Source organism: Bubalus kerabau, chromosome 2 (genome assembly GCF_029407905.1).
Source record: "Bubalus kerabau isolate K-KA32 ecotype Philippines breed swamp buffalo chromosome 2, PCC_UOA_SB_1v2, whole genome shotgun sequence".
NCBI classification, from domain to species: Eukaryota; Metazoa; Chordata; class Mammalia; order Artiodactyla; family Bovidae; genus Bubalus; species Bubalus kerabau.
The window spans coordinates 20930113-20937989 of NC_073625.1; the positions used below are offsets into that span (position 1 = coordinate 20930113).

Sequence of the window (7877 nt, forward strand, 5' to 3'; positions counted from 1 at the left end):
TCTCCAGCAAAAGTGGGCTTAATTGGTATCAACAAACAAATGCAATTCAGGGTTTGTAACCATGGCGAGCCATGTGCAAGACCCCATATAAGGAAAGAACCTGGAAAAGACTCTTGAGAGTCCCTTGGATAGCAAGGAAATCAAACCAGTCAATCCTAAAGGAACTCAATCCTGAATATTCTTTGGAAGGACTGATGCTAAAACTGAAGCTCCAATACTTTGGCCACCTGATGTGAAGAGTCGGCTCATTGGAAAAGACCCTGATGCTGGGAAAGATTGAAGGCAAAAGGAGAAGAGGACGACAGAGGATGAGATGGTTAGATAGCATCACTGATTCAATGGACATGAGTTTGAGCAAACTCTGGGAGATAGTGAAGGACAGGGAAGCCTGGTGTGCTTCAGTCCATGGGGTGGAAAAGAGTTGGACATGACTTAGCGGCTGAACATCGAAAAAAAGTAGGGGGGGCAGTTGGGAGGGCCACAGTAAACACTGGAGGAATTCAAAGTTCTAAGTATGGTGGTTTCTCATTGGCTGAGATCTGCAGTCTCTCAGTGGCTGAGCTCTTGCCAGGCAGACAATCTTTTTTTTTCCCCTTTGTGAGCTGAGGAGTGCTCCCCCTCTGGTTTCCTCATTCTATTTGAATTGAGATTTCTGTTGATTAATTTTTACAATGTCCAATCTCCTTACAATTTTCTTCATGGTAAAGACTCTTTGTTATCTATCTTTATACTTCTATGTTTAAAACATCGCCTTGCATTTTGTTAGTGCTCAAAATATATATTAAATGAATGAATAAAATAAAATTTAAATGAAGTGCCTGTAGTGTAAGTGCCTGACCTTACACTTTTGGTTGCCAGGGCAATCATTTTGAAGACATTCTTCTCGAATAAACATATTGCCAGATGCATGACACAGATACCATCAAAACATCTATGTAAGAAACTAGGCTGCCCCCAGTCATGAAAGTCTCCTTTCAGAAAGTCCTGAGTAACCTAGAAAATGCATCACTTGAGTGACTCCACTTCTCCCTACACACACCCTCATTCCGGCTCTGAACTTTAAATTCACCAATGAAGAGTGAACTCTCAAAATGCTAGATACCCAACCCTTGGACCCTAATAAAGACAGAGCTCCTGGTCTGCATTCCCTTCCACTGTGACCTCACTGTCACATGGGTACATGGCCCTTGGGCATGCCATGTACCCTCTAGGACCTGTGGGTAATAAGTCTTGTTCTTTAAAGTTCCCTGATGTTTATTGCTGAGATGTATGCTGCAATCACGATTAAATCCACAAACCAAGACAAAAACCACAACGTTGGTACAGGTTGGGGAAACATCTGTGGGGGCTACCGTTAAGTTGTAAGGTCCAGGCAAGTGTCTTAGGCATTCCTAGCCAATAACCTCACTATGAACAGGCTGAGATTCACACAGCAATAAAATAAAATGTTATTTTGTAATCCAACATACAGAGAAGGCAATGGCACCTCACTCCAGTACTCTCGCCTGGAAAATCCCATGGATGGAGGAGCCTGGTGGGCTGCAGTCCATGGGGTCGCTAAGAGTTGGACATGACTGAGCAACTTCACTTTCACTTTTCACTTGCATGCATTGGAGAAGGAAATGGCAACCCACTCCAGTGTTCTTGCCTGGAGAATCCCAGCGACGGGGGAGCCTGGTTGGCTGCCGTCTATGGGGCCACCTAGAGTCAGATACGACTGAAGTGACTTAGCAGCAGCAGCAACCCAACATAAATTAGCTACTCAATAAAGAGTAGGTGTGATTATGATGATAAATAATATTTTATTGCCACACATGACATGTCTCAAAAAATGTAGTTTAGTCTTATAGGCCATATTTTTTAAAAGTTATCAAACAATGAAGGCTTAAATATTCCGTTGAATTTCTCTTATATGTTAGTCTCTAGAATATGCTCCTGAACACAATTCTTTTACAAAATAAATTTTATTTTTCTTGTTATGAAAATGTTAGGTGTTAATTATAATTTATAAAATATACAAAAAAATTATGCCTAGTTTTATTATCCAGAGACAACCATATCCATATATAAGAAACTTTCAGCATCTTTTTTCTATGCAGGAGTCTTCTTTTTAGCCTAGTTGTAATTCATTCCTTGATTCATTTAACAAATATTTATAAAACGCTTACTATCTGCCAGAATTGTGCTCACACTATGTATACTGTGATTATATAAATAATTTTGCATCCAATTTTTCATTTAATAGAGAAAACAAACATTTGCCTATATTACTAAAAACCCTTTGTAAATACAATTATGCTGTGTTTAACTACACCTTCTTGTCGGACACTTAGGTCTTTTTAGCATTATAATGCTGCAATAACATTTTGGGTGTTTAGGATGCTTTATTTAGGAAAGAATCCAAGGTCTGGATTTACTCAGAGGAAAGCTGTGAACATTTTGAGACTTTTGATACATTTACCAACTTGCTTTCCAAAATGATGTAAAAATGAACTGAATGGAGGTCCACTGATATATAGAACTATAGGGAAAAAAACATATAGAAAACACATTTTCTTCACATAGAGCATAAAAATATAGTTTTAAAAGTATGCCTCAATTTTAAAGTTTAAGTGATGAAACAGTGAGGCAGTGGCATTCAACCAACCTTGCTTTGCAAATACTTGACATTCATTTGGAGTTGCCAGCTTGTCGGGAGGTTGTGCCCAGTTGAGGTGCCTTGTTCCTAGTCCAGTGTCTCCAAAAAGTGCAGAGCCTTGGTAATTTAAACAAGATGTCGCGTTGGTATGTCTACAAATGCCTAAAACCATGACAAATCTGGGACAAATATAGCTGACTCTATGCACCCAAGAGTTTCATGTAACAAGTACAACCAAGATTTCTTTAAAGGCTTAGCATTTCTTTTATGTTAAATATACTGCTTCATTTTTAGATGGGGGAAGCTCTGGGCCTAAGCAAGCAGTGTAATATCATCTTGTATTGTCTTGTCTTGAAGGATATTAGCCAGGAGTTTGATTCATTTTTAGCCATGACATTCCAAGAAGGCTTTAAGTATAGGAAACTAATACTTTCTGAAAGCAATTTTAGCCAAAAAAGATACAGACTTTTGAGGCAGAAGATGTAGACATTGCAGGCATTTTCAATTCAGTTATATTTTGTTTCCTTTCTTTCTCCCACCCTGTCTCTTCTGTCTGATGTATGATATACATACAAGTAGGAAATGTAGGTGACTTCAATGATATTTCAAGATTTCCCTTGCTACTAGTGAGTATAAAGCTCAGAAATTTAGTTGTGAGTAAGAAGGTAGAGTATTTACTTTTACTCTTGAAGCCCTTTCCTGAGGCATTCATGTAAAGGCTGAATGTTTTCTCAACTCCTATCAATGCAAAAATTTGTCGTCACTTCACTGGTTACAAATGAGGTCGCAATTTCAGTTCCCAGGACACTGTTAATTGTATACTGTTTCATAGTCAGACTACCCCAAATTCCAGTGGATTGATGTGTGGTGTTTAGGGAGAGTGGGAGTAGGTAGACCCCAGGAAGGAAGAAGTCTGGAGGCAGAAGCATCTGTTTACCCACTAACGCAGGCCGTTCATTTCACACGGAAGCCCAGCCAAAAGAGTAACGGTAGATCACTCACTACAAATTCATCACCAGCATGGGAGGAAACAGCATTGACAGTGGGGTATTAGCACATTTATGGTATGAAGGATAGTTCATCTCAAACTCTAGTATATAAAAGCCCTATTTACAAATTAAGACATATTATCATTAACCACTATCAGCATAGGTTCCTTAGTTTCCTATCTAGCTTATTCACTCCTTCATTCAATAAATATTTATGAAGGGCTCATCATGTGCCAAAGTTCATAGTTGGAAGGTTAATTCTCCTTATCTAGACAGGATATGTCATATGACACAGCCTTTAGCAAATCATAAAACCAACCTGAACTAGGAGTGACTGTGACTTGGGTATGTCAACAAATGAGGAGCAACTGCATTGATATAGTAGCAATCTATACAAGGTAAAACTGACTTCCTCAGAATAGATAAGGCCAACTAAAATCAGACAAAGTGAAAAGGAAAGAGGGCTGGGTATGGGAATGTACAGAAACTAATATTCCAGGGACTTTGGAGGAAAAACCATTAAAGGCGATTTAAAATGATGATGAAAGAGGGACCACTTTTTCTCTTTAAATCAAACCCAATACAATATTGTAAAGTAATTAGTCTCTAATTAAAATAAATAAATTTAAATAAAAAAAAATCAAACCAAGATTTGCCATCTTAGAAATAGACAGTGAAGCTTCTAAGAACTAGTTTAGCCAGATCAGAGATTCAACTTTCCCTGGTCTCTGTCTCTGGAAACAAGTGCTTTGTCTACTGCCTTAGGGAGACTTTTCTCTTCTGATAGGACTTTGGTTCAGATATGGACACGTGATGCATTAAGTGCCATAGCATGATTGAGACAGTTCAGTTCATTTGCTCAGTCATGTCTGACTCTTTGTGATCCCAGGGACTGCAGCACGCCAGGCCTCCCTGTCCATCACCAACTCCCGGAGTTTACTCAAACTCATTCACGCCACATTTCTGTTCAAGAGCAGCCTCTTTCAACCCCTCCCTACATCTATAGTAATAAACACTTGTTCCTCTCCTGTAACCCAATCCACTGCATCTAAAGGAGACAGCCGACCCTCCTCATGCCACTCAGGATTTGAGACTTAGAGAATCAGTGCAAGACAATGCTAATGCTCTAGCTACTGCTGTTGCTGTAAAAAAGTTCTTTGTCTCTGGCCCAGAGGTCTTGTGTCTTATGTCAACATCCATGATCATAGGTAAATTTGTTAGTTTGCGGGTAGAGTAAAATCTCAGACCTCTCTTGATTCTTGACAGTTTTGTTGACATGGGTAGGATGCCAACTGAGACACGGCTTTCTATAAGAAGGAGGAGGAGGGCCTCCTGGGCTAATGAATGGAATTTGAGGAAAGTCCATGGGAATAGTAGTGATCATACTGACTGCCTGAAAAAAAAAACTTATGCCTATTTCCAACTTTTAGCCTATTTAGATGGTTCTATTCTAGATTCTTGAGTGGATTTCAGGCTTAGTCACTTTCAATAATTTTTGAATAAAGAATTAAGACTAGAGTACTTCTTCCTCCAAATGCAACGAGCAGCATCTGCCCACTGGGCGTGACTATGGATATTCCTGCAGCTGGTTCAATGGGGAGGATGGAGGCAAGCAGCTGGAGCTTAATAGCTATAAGCTCCCTGAGAGGAGGGTCTCCCAGCTGGCTCATGGGGAAGCATCATAAACCCCCAGAAAAGTTCAAGGGATTCAAGACAAAGGGGACTATTGCTTGGTTTACAGGATTTAGCTGGGCTCTCTAGAAACCTCATAGAGAAGTTATGCATCCACTTGTATACAATGGATAGGCAATGCCAGTGTTGTGGTGAGTAGATGCGTGGCCTAAGGGTATGATGTAGGGCAAGTGAGGGTCCTCTGATTTCCAGAATGTGATTGAGCAGGAAGGTCTAGTTGGGGAGAATGCAGAGCAGATGGAACATGAGGCCAGAAACTGTGGTGGGACCACAGACGTCAGTAGCATCTGGTGTGGCAGGATGATGCCCCTGGTCAGGTGCATCCACCTGCCCTGCAGCGGAGACAAGGTGCCTGGACAGCAGACAGACCTGTGGGAAACTCTGGTCCCCCCAGGGGAAGAGGGGAGAAGAGTGAAGAGGCCAGTCTTTAATATTCACCTGCCTGAGTTTAAATCTTGAGTTGACTCTAATCCCAAAGTGACACAGGTTCTGAGTTGAAATGGGGCTTAGGAGCTAATTTAGGTTCTATTACAGAAAAGGAGTTACAGTTACATATTTAAACACCTGGGGCATAAGTTTTAACCTGTTGTATATACATGTTCTGAATCCCCTTTCCCCACTGCCTGTTTTAGAACTATCCTTTGCTCCCTTTCTCTCTGAAATCTTCAGTCTCTACACACTGCTCTGAGTTAGTCATGCTTCTGTGATTCATTACTCTGCTCAACAACTAAAAAATCCTTTTCTTGACCTGTCATGCCCTTTCAGCTACATCGGTATTTCTTATCTTTCCTACCTAAGTGTCCTATAAACATTTTTACTGTCTTTAATCAATTCCTGTTCATTTCTTAAAGCCACTCTTATTTGGTTTCGATCACCATTATTCTACTGCCATTGAGCTTATAAAGTTCACAAAAATTGATCACTTCCTTTCAGGTAAACCCCGCCCACCCCATTCTCCCATCTTTCTGTGATATGTATCAATGTTAATCAAGCTCTTACTTTCTTTTTTTCATTATAAAATTCTTTTTAATTCTACTTTGTCTTAAGTTAAAATTTTCCTGATTCTAACTTTCTGCATGGTTGCTTAATTTATTCCAAGCACTGAAGCTCCCATTGTGGGTTTACTGATTCAATTTATTAGACTTAATCGTGCATGCTCATTTTTAGAGGTGAAGAAACAAATTACTGTGATGAAATCTACTTGATGACTCAGGTACACGGCCACCAAACTAAAAGAGCTGGTGTCTGTTACTCTTTCTGAGGAGTGGGGAAGCACTAAATCAGCCCAGCTACTTGTGCTATCTGGCAGACACAATCTGATTGATGTTGCACACATTTGCATAAATTAGTCTCACTTTTCTTCTTTCTGCTTAACTCTCTCTAAAGGAAGACCTTTGGAAAGATGGGAGCCAGAAGGCTGAGCCGCGGTGACCATCTGACACTGGGGAGTGCTGGCCTATAATTAACCATGGTAATGACTGCAGAGGGGTGGGGAGTGATGAATTGAACTATTGACACCGAGAAGGCCAGACCCTTGCTTGTTCCACAGAAAGAACACATACTGATATCTTTACAGGAACAGCACATATTTGGGGATGCTGGAAGCTTAATCAACTGCAGACCTCTGCTCTCCGATTTGGGAAGGGCATCATATATAATGTTGCTTCTGATTGCTTTTGTTTTTTTTTAACTACAGTTTATAGTCAAATAGAAAAAAGGCATAAGCTCTCTGAAATGACTTCAGATGATATTTTCTGTGAAATATTGCTGGTGAAACTTGAAGATGCCGTATAGAAATGTGGGTTATCAAATGCACACACATGGGGTTAAGGGACCAAACTCCACTAAGATATGTTTCCATGGTGGACTCCCAATCCTTGTTTCTATCCATTTCTCAGTATTATTAAACGAGACATTCTTTCTAAGCCCTTCCATGGTTTCTGACACCAGTTATTTATCACTAGAACAAACCACACAAAATCTCATTGACAAGAAGTAGTCATCCTTGCTCCTGAATTTATAGGCCAGTTCGGCAGTTCTGTGGATCTTCGCTGGGCTCTTCCATAATCTGTGGATAGGGAGGCAGGGGCTGGATGAGCTAGGATGGCTCCAGTGACCCATTTGGCTGTTGGTTGCCTTTGAGCCAGGGCAACAAGGTGATGGAACCACTTGATTCCCATGATCAGCAAGCTAGGCCACAAGAGCCTCCACTTCTTGATGGGAGGAGCCACTAAGTCGCAGTGCCAAAGGAGGTGAGGTAGATGCATGGAAGGAAGGAGAATTACGAAAATGTTTGTAGCACATGTATTACAGGGATATTTCTTATAGATTATTTTTAAAAACTTTGCAAACAGACTTAACCAAGCACCTGTATCAAAGAATATGCAGAGATAAAGAAAGGATGTGGTAACTACAAGAATCTGGTAACATGGTCAAGACAAAATCTTCACAGTGTTTCAGAATATTGCATGAATCTGACTCACATGTTAAACCAAAGAGTCTTTTTGGAAGGAAGTGAAGATCACAATGAGTGTTTTGAAAATAAGTATTGATGAAAG

The 7877-nt window shown here is 40.3% G+C and overlaps 1 long non-coding RNA gene across 1 annotated transcript; it reads left to right on the forward strand.

The window, feature by feature from the left end:
- Positions 1-5339: 5339 nt before the first annotated feature.
- Positions 5340-7153, forward strand: LOC129644627 (uncharacterized). Its single transcript, XR_008710894.1, has 3 exons — positions 5340-5450; positions 6706-6790; positions 6896-7153. It is a non-coding gene; the product is annotated as an uncharacterized LOC129644627 (long non-coding RNA).
- Positions 7154-7877: the final 724 nt, after the last annotated feature.